The sequence below is a fragment of the Carassius carassius genome, chromosome 40, assembly GCF_963082965.1.
Source record: "Carassius carassius chromosome 40, fCarCar2.1, whole genome shotgun sequence".
NCBI classification, from domain to species: domain Eukaryota; kingdom Metazoa; phylum Chordata; class Actinopteri; order Cypriniformes; family Cyprinidae; genus Carassius; species Carassius carassius.
In genome coordinates, this window is record NC_081794.1 from 18,158,309 (window position 1) to 18,176,350 (window position 18,042).

The 18,042-nt window shown below is 37.6% G+C and overlaps 1 protein-coding gene across 6 annotated transcripts in view; it reads left to right on the plus strand.

The window, feature by feature from the left end:
* Window positions 1-18,042, plus strand: part of LOC132122276 (zinc finger protein 438-like) — a 52,503-nt gene that overhangs the window by 7,309 nt on the left and 27,152 nt on the right. The window contains exon 2 of one of the 6 annotated variants that reach the window (XM_059532337.1): window positions 14,718-14,854. The exons of the other annotated variants lie outside the window; for them this stretch is intronic. The gene's annotated coding sequence lies outside the window, so the exon portion shown is untranslated. The remainder of the gene's footprint in view (window positions 1-14,717; window positions 14,855-18,042) is intronic. 6 annotated transcript variants of the gene reach the window in all.

Genomic DNA, 18,042 nt, shown 5'->3' on the forward strand with positions numbered 1-18,042 from the left:
GCTCCAATACTAAATAAAAGACACAACTATTTGTTTTGTATAACAATATTGTTCCGACATTATGACCTCCTTCCAATGAAAATCAGTCTTACCCATTTGGGATGACAATCAGATGCCAGAAAGGAAGTGCTGTATAGTTTACAGGTGCTTTCAGTGTTACTCGAGTGAATGAAAGGAAACAGGGAAACACCATAATGACAGTTCCCACTGGTGCTTTTGTCCGTGTCAGGATCTGTTCTATATGATTCAAGTCTCTAATTAATTTGATGTGACATGCCCTTGTTTTACAAACACAGCACAATTGCTTGGACACAAACAACTCTGTTTCTGCCATTTCTCATGTTTGTGCCATTCAACATAATGTTTTTTTTAGTCATCATCCGTCCCCGTCTCTCCATCTCACTCATTCCTTCCCCTGGTCCACCTGAGGAGGTGACTGTAGTGTGACTCACTTTTTCCTAGTGTGGTTTTGTGGTGGAGCGAGTACCGTCTCAAGACTTGAGCCCAAACCACACGTAAATCGTTACTGCCGCAAACCTACGCATACTCATGCACACGTGACATGGGGTTATGTAACCTGTCTCTGCAAGGATGGAAGAAGCTGAAGAGATCTAAAAGAGAGGAAATAGTTTGATCATAGTTAGAACCTACTTCTGTTCCCTCAGCTATCAGAGCCCTGTAACCAAGAGCTGTTTCTGTGGTCAGTCAAAGATATGTAACGTCATTTAATGAATGTGAAATGCTGTCCTTCTCCCCAATGATGGATCTGTTTAACTTGTGGTCCAATCCCTCCACATTAAATTGATTGAAAGTTACTGTTGTGAGGGAGATTTTTGTGATGACCTATAGGCCACGGATGTGGCCTGGAGAGATGGTGTATGATGGAACAAGATGCTTTTTCAAAGTGATGCTTATCATTACATAAACGCATGTTAAAGAACTCAGTAGGGTTATGTGTGTGCATGTACGACAGAGAAAGACAATGTGAGCTTTAGAGTTTCATTGTGAATGAAGAGCATGTGATGAATATGTGCATCTGAATCCATCATATAGAGGCCCATACTGAATATATATATATATATATATATATATATATATATATATATATATATATATATATATATATAAAGTGGTATAACGGTACGCAAAAATCATGGTTCGGTACGTACCTCGGTTTTAAAGTCACGGTTCGGTTCATTTTCGGTACAGTAAGGGAAAGAAATGCAAACATTTAAACTGCAAGTTGTTTATTACTATAAACTTTTTTTTAACAATTTGTTTACACTTTTAAAAAAAATACTTTTTAATAAAAAAAAGAATAAGAAATAAAATACTGCTGCAAAGTTCTCCACTAAATAAAATACTCTCAGTCTCAAACCAATATCATATAATAAAATATAATGAAAAATATAAATAAATAACTATGATTAAAGTGCAGCATTACCAATCCCAGCTTGTAGGCCTGCTCATATTTAAAAAAATATATATAACTTTTCCAAAGTGTAAAGTGCAGCATCAACAGTTTCAGTTTTTAGACCTGCTCAGATTTCGTTGTTGCGTTGGACCGATCGGAATTAAGAGCAAAGGTCTGTTTAAATACTGACGGGAGCAGCGTTTGAATTACAATCGTTTTTTCCTATAGTTGTAGTGATGTTCACACTCGCGTGATGCCTTTTGAAAACATTAGGCCGGTGACACACTGGCATATTGCACCTGTCAAGTGTCAAACATAGTCTATTTTGCCGTCAATACTGTTGACGGTGTCCTTTATCAGTAGGCTTTATATTTATGCTCAACATGAAGTATAGATATTGTTGTCGTGAAGACAAGATCCTGGTCTGTCGGCGGCCTCCCTCTATGTCACATACAGTAGCAGCAGCGTGTCAGCACCGCGTCAGTCACGATTCTGGTGTGTAAAGACACAGAAAACAGGAAGCAGCCACCACGGTACTGACACGCAGCAGAAACGCCACGCTCACGCCACGCAGCAAGTGTGTCACCGGCCTTAGAATCAGCTGCAGGGCAGGATTTCTGTGAACGCGGAGACTTCCGCCACTTAATATGTTCGTTTGGAAACACGAAAATGTACCTATGTTCTGCGCACAAAATATTGCATTCGGTACACATGTGCACCGTACCGAAAGCCCTGTACAGAAACGGTCCGGTACGAATACACGTACCGTTACACCCCTAGTGTGTGTGTATATATATATATATATATATATACATATATATATATATATATATATATATATATATGTATATATATATGTATATGTGTGTGTGTGTGTGTGTGTGTGTGTATATATATATATATATATGTGTGTGTGTGTATATATATACACACACACAATGGTCTACAGAAAGTTTTGTTTATTCCACAACCATAATGTATTTGTTTAGTAAATATTAGGGCTGGTAAGCAATTCAAATTTTTTATCTAATTAAATACATGATGTGGCGATTACTTAATCGAATTAATCGCACATCAAATTTGGATAAATTACTCCCAAAAGATAATTTAAAGTCACTGTTGTGTTAAGCATCAAACATACAGGAGAGGAACATACAAAACCAACGCAAAAGCCAATGGTTCAACGAGCCAAATGGCTGACCAAATTCGTTCAAAACGTGGATAAAGAAATGAAATGCCACTGTGGGTTGCTCGGAAATTAACAGTTCTGCTCTGTCTTTAACTTCTGGTTGGCAAAATTGAGCAAAACAGACAACATTGTGTCTAAAATAACACAATATTAACTTCTTAATGAACTGTTGTATAAGATGTGTCACATTTGCATTCATGTGATATTTCACTTAGCCTACTTCTCGTGTGATATTTCTTAACTATGTGATGTAAATATGAGACACAATCTCAAACGGGCGTTTTGCCCCATATCTTGAATTTTAGGGACATTTTCTAGGCTCCATCACGCAGTTAGTTGTTGCCCTGCCTCATATTAGTAATCAATCGACTTTATGTAATGACAGATGATCCGTATGGGTCTGGGGCGGGGCAAGTGCATTAAATGCATTAATAATTTTAACGCATTTTTTTTCTCCATAATTAATTTATCTAATTAACACAGTAAATTACCAGCCCTAGTAAATATAACATGTTTTATAAGGAATTTAGCTACCTGTAAAAGTGTTGTAATTGAGCTTATTTTGACACATTATTATGTAGAATTCAGCAGATTTCTTGCCCTAAGATAAAAACAGAAAATGTATTTATGTATGTATTTTTTTTATATTATATACATTTATTAGCTTATATATTTACTTGTTTTTATTTAAATGTGGTTACATTTTATTTCATTTATTTTATGTGATTGTTATTTTATTTAGAAATTTTTATTTATTTATTTGCTAATTTGGTTGGTTGATTTAAAATCAATTCGTCTTCAGCAATATTCAACAATGCTAAGGACATAATCTATTCCTTAGGCTGGGAATTATTTGTCTTGAAAAATTGGTGAAGTAGCAAACTGTCCCATTGATCCAGAAATGTTTCAAATGATCTACTTTCATGCCAAAGACAATTTAGGTGTAACGTTATGTTGTGACCGTTCCTGGAGAATAAATGCAAGCATTTACAGCTCTAATAAGACCGTTGTACTGTGCTCGTTGGCCTAATTGTCCCTGAAGATGAGGTTTCTGAGCCTGAGGGAGTAGTCTGTTACAGACCAAACAATATGGGAGCTGATTTTATTTATTTTTGTTCTTTGCGGATAGACCTGTCTCTTGCTCTCCAGTGAAACAGGGTTTACAGTGCTGAATTCAGCATGTCTGAGGAATTGTTGCAGTATGCGGTACCTGAAGTGCTGACAAGAACTACTTTGTAATCTGAGTGATTTGCCAAGCTGGTGGTTTAGTACATTAGCCCATTCAGTAATGATTAAGAGCACTTATTTAATTGCATTTCGTTTGTACTTTGGCCTTTTTCTTATATTTTAAATATTTTACTAAATTTAAAAAATTTTTGGTCATGTCCATTTCTAATGGTGTGTAATGTAAAGCAAAGTAATGCAGTTAAAACCAGAGTTGACTACAACTAGATCTTGTTTATAAGGGTTTCGGCAGTATGTGAACGGATCTAAAACAGTAGCAATTCCTCCCTATTTCTTATAAAGTTCAGTCTGCACAGGCTGTTTAGAGGCAACATGGCTGTTGTATGAGGACATTTATGTCGCTCTGCATCAGGCGCATGCATGAATAAGCGGCAGGCTGCCTTTCTGTCTGAATGCTCTCTGCCAGCTACATTATTAAAATGCATTTGCGTGGGTCCGATTTAACTTTTTGTTATGGCCTGTTCTCTTTTTCGATGTTCACCTGAAAGTGACAATCTCAGAGTGATTGTTCATCATGTCATTGCACTATTGGAAACGCTGTATGGTTGTAAGCTGTTAAGCTGTTTTTAGTAAAGCTCAGCTCGCTAGCCAGTTGTGTGTAAAGGCATTCATTCCAGACCTGGCACAGTCAACTGGGGACTTGGACATAGTCACCATCTCTCAAAAACACAGAACAACGAACTTTCAGCTAGTGCTGTGAATCTCAAACTGTGGAACGCAATGAATCTCCAGCTGGTAGAAATTAAAGGGATCTTTGCAAAATGAAAATTCTTTCATTTATTACTCCCTTTCATGTCGTTCCAAACCTGTAAGACCTCCGTTCATCTTCGGAAACACAAATTAAGATATTTTTGATGAAATCCGAGAGCTTTCTGACCCTGCATAGACAGCAATGCAACTGACACATTCCAAGGCCCAGAAAGGTAGTTAAGAAATTCTTAAAATAGTCCATGTGACACCTTAACGTTAGAAAGCTACATGAATAGTTTTTATGCACAAAGAAAACCAAAATAATTACTTTATTCAACAATTTCTTCTCTTCCGTGTCAGTCGTCGATGCGTGTTCATGAATAACACACATGCATACCACGAGGGTAATTAATGACAGAATTATAATTTTTGGGTGAACTATGCCTTAAATACTATTATTTAGCAGGGACGCATTAAAATGACCAAGTGACAGTAAATTCTATTTCAAGTGAATTTCTATTTCAAATAAAAGCTATTCTTTATATTTTTCTAAAATGTATAATCAAGGCCTTTTACAGCGCAAGCGCCGATCTGAACGGTGCCTAGCATGCAGTCTTTCTGTGCAGAAACTGGTGTAAGCGTGACGGGACAGAGTTGTGCCCTCTGTCAGCGCAGACCGCCAAGCTGCTCGGTCTTCCGCAAGGTGATGCCATCGGTCAGGGTTGATGTTAAAGACGTTCATGTCCCGCTTAATGACATCCTTAAAGCGGAGCTTTGGTCGGCCACGAGGGCGGTATCCCACAGCTAACTCCCCATTGAAGATGGACTTTGGGAGACGTTCATCTGGCATACGACGAACATGGCCGATCCATCTGAGACGCCTCTTATGTAATGCGGTATACATGTCACTGCTGTTAGTGAGCTTCAGCACGGTGGTGTTCGGAACCCGGTCCTGCCATAACAGGCCAAGGATCTGTCGTAGGCAGCGGAAAAAGATTTAAAAGCATTTAGCTTGTGCTCCTGCCGCCGGTATGTTGGCCACGTTTCGCTACCATATAACAAAACGGATAGCACACAGGACTCGTATACGCGTTTCCACAAAACTATTATATCAGTACATCTGTTTTCAAAAACCATAATAATAAGAATTGAGCACCAATTTAACATGATTTCTGAAGGGTCATGTGACACTAGACTGGAGAAATAGCTGCTGACAATTCAGAATGGCCATCACAGAAATAAATTACACTTTAAATTATATTAAAATAGAAAAGTTATTTTAAATTGCAGTAATATTTCACACTTTATTTTGATCTAATAAATGCAGCCTTGAGCATAAGAGACTTCTTTCAAAGCCATAAAAAAATCTTACTGTCATCAAACTATTGAACTGTACTGTATATTTTTTAAGAGATAATAAAATGGTGTTAGCACCAAAATGCGGTTCTAAGGGTCTATGCCAGTGGTCTCAAACTCAATTCCTGGAGGGCCACAGCTCTGCAGAGTTTAGCTCCAACCAGCTCCAACTCACACCTGCTTGGAAGTTTCTAGTAATCCTGAAGAGTTTGATTAGCTGGATCAGGTGTGTTTGATTAGGGTTGGAGCTAAACTGTGCAGACCTATGGCCCTCCAAGAATTGAGTTTGAGACCAGTGGTCTATGGTGTATTGTAAAACCGTAGGTGGTAAAATCTTCACAATTAATTGTTTAATAACAAGACATCCAAATAGAAACAGAATAGTGCTTGCTTACATTATTCATAGAAACTTTCAGACGTTATTTATTTTCAGGATCCGATAGAAATGTGATACTGTTTTAAATTGACACCAAATGTATTAATTACATGTTTTTCTTACCACATGGTGACATTTTCAAAGATGGACGAGCAGTTCTTAGAACAGGTCATGTCCGACACAAGCTGTGTTTGTCCAATCAATGTTATTGACCTCATAAAAATTCAGTAATACGTTTAGTCTAGGGTTTATAGATGTACAATGTGACATCCCAAAACCTGACTACACAGATTTGCACTATGGTTTAGGAAGACCCCGGGTTTACATTACAAAAGTGCAAACATTGTTGTGATTAGATGATACTTAATACTTGTTCTGATCTGACTCAAGATTGTACTTGGTTTTAAAAGTTTGAGAACCACTGAGCTTGTGCATTTTCAACAAGTTTTCTCCAGTCTTTCTCTGTTAAACACAAGAAATAAACAAGCGTATCTGACTCAGGCAGATGCTGACGTGTGGTGGTCTGTAGGGGTAACGCTGGCCGGCTGTGGTGCAGTATTCTCAGGGTTTTAGGGGAGAGGTGCCGTGGTTCGGTGTGTACCTGTCACTACTAAATGATTGCTCATTTCCTGCCACGGGAGGAGGGGTGGGAGAGCGGTAATAGCACACAGCTGCCTGAGCTGGATGCTACCTTTCCTCTCCTCCGCTGTCTTGTTCTTTTGCTGTTTATCTTTGTATGTTCCTCTCCTCCTCTTTCACAGTCTGTTTGTATTGTTTATAATGTAAGACTCTGGAATGGCAGAGGTGGACACACACCCATGGTGCCTCAGCGTGCATGTTCTCCACCTAGCTTGATTTGCGTGTCTGTGTGAGTTTGTGTTTGTGCGTACACACATTTGCGTGTCAAAGTGTGTATGTTAGGGGGAGGATTGGTTTAAGGAGGGGTCAGTAACAAATTCCATCCTGGTTCCAAACAAGGTCACATGACCCAGAATGGAAGTTTAGCAATGACCAGCTGTAGTCCACATTATACAGCAGGAGAAACTAAAGCACAATCGGTTAACTGTAGACAGGACAAGATACGAGTATCATTTGTTCCATCAGTTTGGTCTAGAGATGTTGATAGCTGTCATTGTTTTCATGTTGTGTTTTTAGGAACAATATCATACAGATTTTTGATGACAGTTTTTACTTTTTTACTTTTGACATTATGATCATTTTAAAAAAGCATTATACTGTAACAATCATATTATCCATGATTAATTTTATTTAATTTAACATTCAAACACAACAACTGTGAATTTCCAGCAGTTTATTATTCTTGTATAAATACATGAATAACACCTCTTTACAGCAATAAAAAGTTATTGTACTTCTGTGGCAAGCCATTTTGACTTCTATTACTTCACAGAATATGAATTATTGATATCAACAATTCAGTTTTTTATTAGTTAAAATGCTAATTCTGGATATCAGGAATTGGATTTCTACCACTAACAATGGCTATTTTTGATATCTGGAATTATATTTCCAATAGTAACACTGTTTGTTCTTGATATCAACGATTACATTTTTACTAGTTAAAATTCTCATTCTTAATATCAGGAATTTAATTTCAACTGGTAAAAAATACAATTCTTGATATCTGTAATTGTATTTTCACTAGTTAAATGTCACCATTTGGCTGCTTTTCAAATTCAGTTGTTGATATCAAGAATTGATTTCTTACTGGTTAATTCCAATTGCACATATCAGAAATACAGTTCTTACTAATAAAGGCAGGTTTTTGTCTCAATAATTACATTGTTACTAGTAAAAATTATTATTGATATCATGTTAATTTTGGCTATCTGTAAATGTATTTCAACATGTTGCATTTGTCATTTCTGATATCTAAAAATTTATTTCTGATATCAGTAATTAGGAGAGTCATTTCTGATGTGTAAAATGACTTTTGTTACTTGAAACAATCACATTCATGATATCAGAAATTAACATTGTCACTAGTGACTTTTGAATCATTGATATAAAAAATGAACAATTTTACTAGTGGTTGTTGAAGAATCAAGAATAGATTGCACTAGTGATTACTGATATCAAAAGCAAAGGTCTTTACTAGTAAGAATATTTCTGATATGTGCAATTGGAATTTTATCTAGTAAGAAATAAATTCTTGATATCATTAGATTTTTTGAATGGCAGTCTATGGTAACATTTAACTAGTGAAAATACAATTACACATATCAAAAAATATTTTAAAGCCGGTTCTCTAATCAGCGGTAAATTCCATCAGGTGCGGGATTTCACATAGAGCAGCTGTTACTACACAGAGCCATTGTTAACTGAGAAGCTGCGCAAATCCACGTTCATTTCCAGCGTTTATTTGCGCATCTTCAATAGTAACAGCTGATCTATGTGAAATCCTGCATCTGATGGAATTTACCATCTAGATTGGAGCAGCCCTACTTACTAGTGGAAATGTAATTCCTGATATCAAAAATAGCCATCGTTACTAGTAGACATCCAATTCCTGATATCAAAATTTAGCATTTTAACTTGTGAAAATTTTATTGTTGACATCAAGAATTCATAACCTCGAAGTAACAAGTAAAAATGGCTTGCCATAGTACCTCTACAGTTTAATTATGTATTGATTGTAAAAAAATTTGTAGTTCCTTATTTATTAATTATTCCTGCTGTTCTTCAGAAAAATCCTCCTGCTCCTGCACATTCTTTGTTTTTTCCAGCATCTTCTGCATATTTGAACCCTCTCCAAAAGTGACTGTATGATTTTGAGATTCATATTTTCACAGTAAGGAGAACTAAGGGACTCATATGTTATTACAGAAGTTTCAAATGCTCACTGATGCTTCAGAAGGAATAAACATACATTAAGGGGTGAAAACTTTTTGAATTTGAAGATCAGGGTAAATTTGACTTATTTTGTCTTCTGGGAAACATGTAACTATCTTAGGGCCCTATGATTTCCAAAAATTTTCAAAGTATTAAGATTCAAGTGCATGTAAAATTTTGAATGGGGTCATTTTTATAAATTCATTTTTTTTTTTTTTGTGGAGTGTATATATAAACATCTGTTATGTGAAACCGCTTATTGAGGTCAGTACTAAATAAAGAATAACATGCAAGTTTCATGATCCTCTTATTTTGTTAAAATTATTAACATGGGTCTATTTGCATATTCTTCAAGGTGTATGTACACTTATAAGCACAGCTGTGTGTATATATATATGTGGGTATGTGTTTTGATGTTTTGAGTTTATGCCATTTGTTTATGAATTATGCCTGTTTGATAGTTGCATTATACAGTCCCTCCAGGATTTTGCAATTCTGTGTTCGTTGAATTTATCATAAAATCAAGTAAACTCTGCAATTTTTACAAGAGTGCACAAATTTTTGTAATTGCTTCAGGTTTTGGGATTAAACGTATCCTGTGACCTCATCGCAACACGCATTTAGTTAAAGAAATGCCGCGTTTCCACCGAAATTACCCAGAACATTTGTACCAGGAACTTTTTTCACCAGGAACTATTTTCGCCCCAGACCTGTTGCTTGCTGCATTTCCACCGTGGTGTAAAGTACTGGGAAGATTAGGCAAATAGACTGGTGACGTAGGTCTGCGCGCGTTTCTCAATACAAAGTGCGCTGATTTTGGACGTGCATCCTCGGTAGTTCAGACTTTGTGCATTCGACTCGGGAGTGTGATGTCCACGACGACGTAAATCTGCAAACATCAGCGTACTTGATAACTTCAGTCATCTGACCATGGCTACTGCAATTTTCCTTATATTTACAATAAAACGAAATAGGATTTCAAACACCTCTGCCTCCTTTCGTTTTCATTTAAACATAATAACAGCTGCAGAAATGTACTTAATTCAGGGATATGTGTGTACTGTAAATATATATATATATATATATATATATATATATATATATATATATATATATATATATATATATATATATATATATATATATATATATATACAGCCATTACAATGAAACGAAATATTATATAAATTTGCCTTTTTTATTTTCATTTTAAACATATAGATAAATTGAATACAGACCAAAGATAACCTGTTAGATTTACCCAAAACGAATTATATTTTATGTTTAACCACTAAAGAGACATCAGAGCCAGCAGCACATATCAGAAGGTCTAGCTAAAGTGAGGCTGCTCTCGGCGGATACATGAGGATTGAGCTCTCGCTGATCGCGTAGAGCTCACCGTCTCCGAGAAAACATTTTTAAATAGGCGCTGTCTTTATAAATAAACCACAGATTTGAGTTTTAAACAACTACATTCTTGCCTGAAATACTTTTAAAATAACATTTCATGACACAATAACAGTAATATTTTGAAAATGATCCAAATAAATGGTGGTTGAACTCAACCAATGCTGCGTGAACAACCAATCAGGATGTTTAGCGTCCAAGTCCCGCCCTCGAAAGTTCCGGAACTTTGAAAAAGTACCACCTCGCCAGCAGGGACTTTCTGAGGGGCATTTTTTTACCCGGAACTTTATTTAGTTCCTGGTTCCTGCGGTGGAAACACACCAAGTACCAGGCCAAAGTCCCTAGTTCCTGGGGAAAGTTCTTGCGGTGGAAACGCGGCAATAGGTTCCAAAAATGGATTGAACCGCCTTTGCATTCTCATCATGACCGATTTACAAGAGCCACATTGGAACGAATCTGCGCTACTCCTTTGGGCTATGCAGTGTAGACCATTTGTTTGCTCAACCCAGAGCCACGGGCTGATCACGTTCACGTAACATTGTTAAACACAGCTCTGGGAGATGCAGTGAAGAAAGCAGTCGAATTCATTGCAGAATCAATAACATCTCTGAAATCTTGTGAGAAGCATTTAAATTGGGCGCAGAATTCTGCTAAAGCTACAGATATCCGAACAAAGGCCACTGATCTGGAAACCAGGAAAAACATTGTTCAGTAAAAACAAATCACCACCATTCATCATGGATTTAACATGGTAAAACTACAGGAACAGAAGATGGGTACACTGTTTTCATAAAGGGATAGACATGCTCAGCAACAATACTCAGGTAGGCTGTGGTGTTTAGACCATGCTCAATTGGTACTAAGGGGCCCAAAGTGTGCCAAGAAAATATCCCCCAAACCATTACACCACCACCAGCAGCCTGAACCATTGAGACAAGTCAGGATGGATCCATTCTTTCATGTTCTTTACTCCAAATGTTCGAGAAATCGAGACTCATCAGACCAGCCCATGTTTTTCCAATCTTCTCCGTTTCCTGTTCTTAGCTGACAGAAGCAGCACCCGGTGTGGTTTTCTGCTGCTGTAGCCCATCTGCTTCAGGGTTGTTGTGCGTTCAGAGCATACCATGGTTTTAACGAGTGTTCATTTGAGTTACTGTTGCCTTTCTATCATCTTTATCCAGTCTGCCCATTCTCCTCTGACATCAACAAGGCATTTTTGTCCACACAACTGCTGCTCATTGGATATTTTCTCTTTTTCTGATCATTGTTTGTAAAACCTAGAGATGGTTGTGCTTGAAAATCCCTGTAGATCAGCAGTTTTTGAAATACTTGGCATCAACAAACATTCCACAGTCACTTAAATTCTTCCCCATTCTGATGCTCGGTTTGAACTTCAAGTCATCCTCACCACATGTAGATGCCTAAATGCATTGAGTTGCTGCCATGTAATTGGCTGTTTAGCAATTTGTGTTACCAAACAATTGAACCGCTATTCTTTTTTTTATTTTTTATTTTGGCTTTGGAGTTAGTGAAAATGTCGTTAGGGCAGGGAAAAATTATTGGCCTGACCCGGTCACCAGAATAAATATAATCATTGTTGTTATGCTCATAAGAGCACTAGCTAAAAAGATATTGTATCTGCAGCTCAACTCATTTCATTGGAAAATGATAACACACATAAATCTTCTGAATATCTCCCTCTTTATTTAGGATAGAGAAAAGAGTGCATGTCAGAGTTTTCATGGGCCATTGAAATGCACAAGTTAAAGGAACCACAATCCTCCTCGACAGCAGGGGCCTCTGTCATTTCAGTTATTTTGTTCTGCTGCCCAGGGATTGCAGAATATTATATTCATGTATAAACTGAGTGACATAAAATGGCACGAAAATTGCAGCCGCTTTATTTCTTAGTCATTCGGGACATCTGCTGAGAAGAGCGCCAACGTCATGCTACATATAATCCCCAATGTACTCTCAGTAAGCCCTGCTCATTATGTGTTTGTTATACATATTTAAAGTCATCTGAATTTTATTTCAATAAATTATGTCACCCCAAGGATATGCTTGAACCAGTTTCCCATACACAGACCAGCATAAAGCAGGGCAGACTGTTATTTCATTTCACTCGAGCTGACCGATAAATAACAAACATTTTTTTATATACTGTCCATCGAGCATGTCTGCTGTTTTATCACCTGGTCCGATTGCCAAAGTAACCTCTTTTCTTTCCTTCTATCATTCCTCCACTCACTTAATCTCCCTCGTTGTCCTCCTACACACACACACACACACGTTGTTTCCTCTTTGGATATTTCATGGGGATTTCTCCAGGGAAAATTTATTCTCTGCTTCATGCCTATTTTTGGTTCTCAATGTTATTTTGAGGAAGAATGTTATCTTTGTGATTAAGTATTAAAGCTGTGTAATTCTGGATAGGTTTCTGAATTTTTATGGGTTGGAATACATTTAAAGGGATAGTTCAGTCAAAAATGAGCATTTTGTCATTATTTACTCATCCTCGTGTTGTTCTAAACCTATTTTTATGTAACACATAAATTATTAAGCGGTCTTTAGAGAAACAGAATAAGTATAATTTTGCCCTAGTGAGCTGTTGACTTAAGTACTACTTCAGAAGAATCATATTGAGTGCATTAATCATTATTTTGAGTTGGTTCTTTTCAGTTATCCTGCTGTCGGATAGAACTGATTTAACAATATATTAACTTAATGATTCAGTAACAGTATTGAGAAAAACCCTATGTCGTTCCAAATCTGTTTGACTTTCTTCTGTGGAAGAAGATATTTTGAAGAATGTTGGTAACCAAATTGATTTGACTTTCATTGTCTTTTTGTCAGAAGACTTATTACAGACCACTTTTATGCTTGTTTGCTGTTTTTTTTTTTTCATTATCAGCCATGGTCCATATGAACCGTTGTTGTATGGAAATGATCTACAGTTCTGAATGAACTATATTTTTTTTTTTCGCCGTCATTTACTAATAATTATGACTCCTGCTCCTTTTTGAGTGACTTAAGAATCTTTAGCGTCCTGTATAGAACTAATAACCAGATTATTCCTTGTTATTTTTGCCTTTACTGTGGCATTCTGTTATCTCTTGTTCTTTCTGTAACATCCTAAAATCCATTGACCCTTGATGTTTCGTCCTTATTACCATAGGCTTTGTGGGTGGTGTTGGCGCAGAGAATAAGACACATGCCTTTGGTGTGAGAGACCCGGGTTCGAATCCACTGTGAGACACCAATGTGTCCCTGAGCAAGACACTTAACCCCTAGTTGCTCCAGAGGCGTGCGACCTCTGACATATATAGCAATTGTAAATCGCTTTGGATAAAAGCGTCAGATAAATGTAAATGTAGGCCCTCTTCCCCTTATCAGAAGTGATCATGTGACACAGCATGTGCAGAATTGTGATTATTGCCTGACTGCTTTATGAAGCCGAGCTGTTTCCTGAGCTTTCATAAGTAATGTATCATGCAGAAATGTCCTCTGGCCAGAGAGTTAAAGAAAAGAAATGCTCTGGGCAGCGAAGACATGAATTGATTTGAAATATTTATATAAATCGATAAGAACACACTGCAGCGCTTAACTTGTCTTCTTATCTCCCCTGTGTCTGTTCCCTTTCACTAGTTCTCTGCCTCTGTTCTCTGCAAGTTACTAATAATATGGTTTGATTAGTGATGGACAGGCCCACACGGCATCGCTGCCTGCAATAACCTGCAGAATTTGAACACATGTCATTCACAAGTTTATGTCTTTATTATTTTGCTTATTTCATTATGCATTCAGCTACCAATAAAAGTACATTAAACTCAATTTTACAAATTTTTCCATGTTTAAATCCAGATTTTTACTTAAAATCAACACAGGACATTTGAAAATTGTTGTCTTGGTCTTTTTCTTGGATTGTAATGAATCACTATGCTTTTAAATTAAGTAAACATAAACTGTTTTGGTGTCTTGCACCGTGTGGAAATGAATTGGTCACAATGGAGACTTTTGACTCAGCCTGTTTCCATGTTTTTCATAATATCAGCATTTATTCTTTCCCGGCTGCTGCCTGTACCTATGCTGACAGGTCTCCAACCTTGCATTAGTGTGGAAATGAGTCAAATCCTTAATGCCCTGTTTTTATAGCATTTTTTCCCCTTCTCTCTCACCCTCTTAAGACAGGAAAGGGTTACTTTCCATGTTTCCTTTCCAATTCCCCCAGCTCCAGCTCCTTTCGGATCACTTTCTTCATACTAAACATTCCCAGGCTCCCATAACCTCCTGGCTTCCTTACACTGGCCAAGAGAGATCCCAGGTGAGAGTGTGGGCGAACCTCCTGTTTTTAAGGATAAAAATCTTCTGCGTTTTGCCTCCTGACAACGGTGGTGGTGAAACGTGGTTTTTTTTTTTTCAGCTTTCCTTGATCGCAGGCATGGGAAAACAGTTATTTGAGAAATCTATACCAGTCATTTGGTTCAGAGTAAGACCAAGCTGATTGGTGAAACTCAAGTTTTAGTGCTCAAGTGAACAATATTGTCTTCTCACGTACTTTAAGCAATAATTTAAAACCAGACTATCATGAGGCAGTTCTGCATTTCATCCACCTCATAATGAGGAAGAAGAATTTAAAGGCTTGTCATTGGATTTTGGAGCTGTCACTCATGCTACCACAAGAACAGATGAATGGCTCTGATACGACAGAGGTGGCCTGTGATCAATCTTAGCGATAAAGATGGTTTAGCGCAACATAGTGACATGATACTTGATACATCCTGTTAAAGATTCACTTTAAATGTTTAGAGAAGAAAAAAGAAATAAGACACATCTGCTAGTTCATATTTATTTCTTATATTACTCGCACTTTCCAAACAGTAAAACCCTTGTAGGATCAGAATATAATCTTATCAGCATGTTGTAACTGCACACTTTTAATAAAAGAAACATAGTATGGTTTGTGTTTTATAATCCTGATGTTCATCTCTCCCGTTCACTATCTTTTCCCACGGATTCTCTTCCAACTCTTTTTCTCTCTGAGCACCTGACAGATGGATGGGGAGAGAGAGATAGAGAGAGAGAGAGAGAGAGAGCTTTGGATGTGCGGTCACCCCCGCTTTGACCAAAAAACACCAGTCTTTGTAAATGGAAACCCGGGGCAGTACGGAACAAACAGCAATGTTATTTGGGCCTGACCCAGTGATGGACCTGCTGAGACAGTCTAAATATAGTCCCGTGGTGTACTGACTAATTGCCCCATGAGCAGTAATCATTCCCAGCCTCTGAAACCTCTTAAACTGCAAAGAGAGTCAAGGCACTGCTTTCCCCCTGCTGTGCTGGAGCCAAATACCAGAACGAGCAGAACCGAACGAGCAGATCCGTACAGAGATGAACCGGAAGCTTCTCTATGTTTTCAGGTGCCTGCCTGCACAGGTGGAGTTCATCTCAACAGGATATGACCAGGATTGTGTATTTTTCTAATGTTGCATTGCATTTGAACTTCAGCAAATACCCTTGCATAATAAATAAAACCGAGCAACCCAATTTTTGAGGGGAAAGTCGTGGCCTAATGGTTAGAGAGTCGGACTCCCAATCGAAAGGTTGTGAGTTCGAGTCCCGGGCTGGCAGGAATTGAGGTTGGGGGGAGTGCATGTACAGTTCTCTCTCCTCCTTCAATACCACGACTTAGGTGCCCTTGAGCAAGGCATCGAACCCCCAACTGCTCCCCGGGCGCCGCAGCATAAATGGCTGCCCACTGCTCCGGGTGTGTGCTCACAGTGTGTGTGTGTGTGTTCACTGCTCTGTGTGTGTGCACTTCGGATGGGTTAAATGCAGAGCACAAATTCTGAGTATGGGTCACCATACTTGGCTGAATGTCACTTCACTTCACTTTTTTTTTTCACACTTTTAAAGAGCATTTTGGCCAAGGCATTCCTTTCAGACCTTTTAGTCTCTCCCTAAGATTATTAGTGATGGGAAACTTAAGAACTTTTTTGGTTTAGATTCCTTAAAGACTGCGTTAACACCACCATTAATATTTCTTTGATAAATGCTTTTGAGAAAGAACCACTTTTTTGGTAAAAATCAAGTAGTTTTCATTTATAATATACTATAATAAATTATATTATTGTTTATAATTATGCATTATAAACAAACAAATACAAAAATTTTTAGGTTATCTAACTGTATCATTTGTTTAGTATAATAATAGTAAAGTGTGTTTATTAGGGTCGCTCTTATTTTGGGACTTTTTAAATCTGCTCTCACCCACCCTGAAATGGAAACAAAGTAAATTTTTCTGAGGTTGGGCTACGTTTGGGGTGTGCTCAACAAAACAGAAATTCTGTCTTAGTGACCATAACAGCATGTTATTAATAATTATACAAAACCGTAAACCGTGAATTAGGACAAAAACAAGAACACAGAACACTGTTGTTAGTCAAATGTGACCCTGAACCGCAAAGCCAGTCATAAGGGTCGATTTTTAGTTTGACACTGGCTTCTTTTATCCAGCTAAGAGCTGTAGTTTGCACATCATATGGTCATACAGTTGTTTTGAGCCGCCCTTCAGTCTGTAGGCTATTTCACACAGCGCGATTCGAAACCGTTTGCTGCTTTGAAACATAACATCACAGAATACGTAGAGACGTGGTGCTGTTATTTATTTATATTATTTAACATAATAATCATAACATTAGTGAATATATTATATTTTAGTTTTAAGTCGTCTCGCGCCCCACTGATCTAAAGAGTGATCAACCAGCATTGCCTTCGCGATCGACCTGTGGGTCTTTGCGTCTTTGCTTCCTGTACACTTACTGTCCTTTCGAAAATAAAGGCATAAATAAAATAAAATTAAGTTAAATTACAATGCTGCAGATAACTGATTTTTGAAAAAATGCAATCTGATCTAGATTGTGATAACAATCCGACATTTGCTTCAGCCGCAGAAATTGGAAACAGAGTTGTGCTTTCTGACAATCTGCATAATAAACTCCGTTTGTTCTTCAGTCTTTGAGAGGAGTCAGTTGTACAGTTGGATACATCTCTTTGCAACACCTCTTTCTTGAATTGTTTGCCCAGGTACTCCCCAGTAAGGCCCACCTAGTGTTTATATTTATTTGTTTACTTTTATTTATTTATTTATTTATTTATTTATTTATTTATTCACTCTGTTCTGAATGAGAATGAATTCTTGGTTTCCCAACCTTATAGATTCTTGTGTAAATCAGTTGCACACTGTAAAAAGATTACCCAGACTGCCAGCGTTAAAGTGCTGTGGCTTTCTTACTCTTTGTGCAGTCAGTAGAAAGCACTCCTGCCAAGTAACATGAGATACTATGTATGCTCTACCTGCTTCCGAGCAGAGCTACACAAACCTGTGACCAAAGCTTAACCTGCGGTCTCACATAGGAAGTGGCCGCCACCCACCGGATATCCTCCTAACTCCCACGGCTAAATAAAGCCATAATGTAGAGCAGCTGATAGCAAGAGATGTTCGCCCTCTGC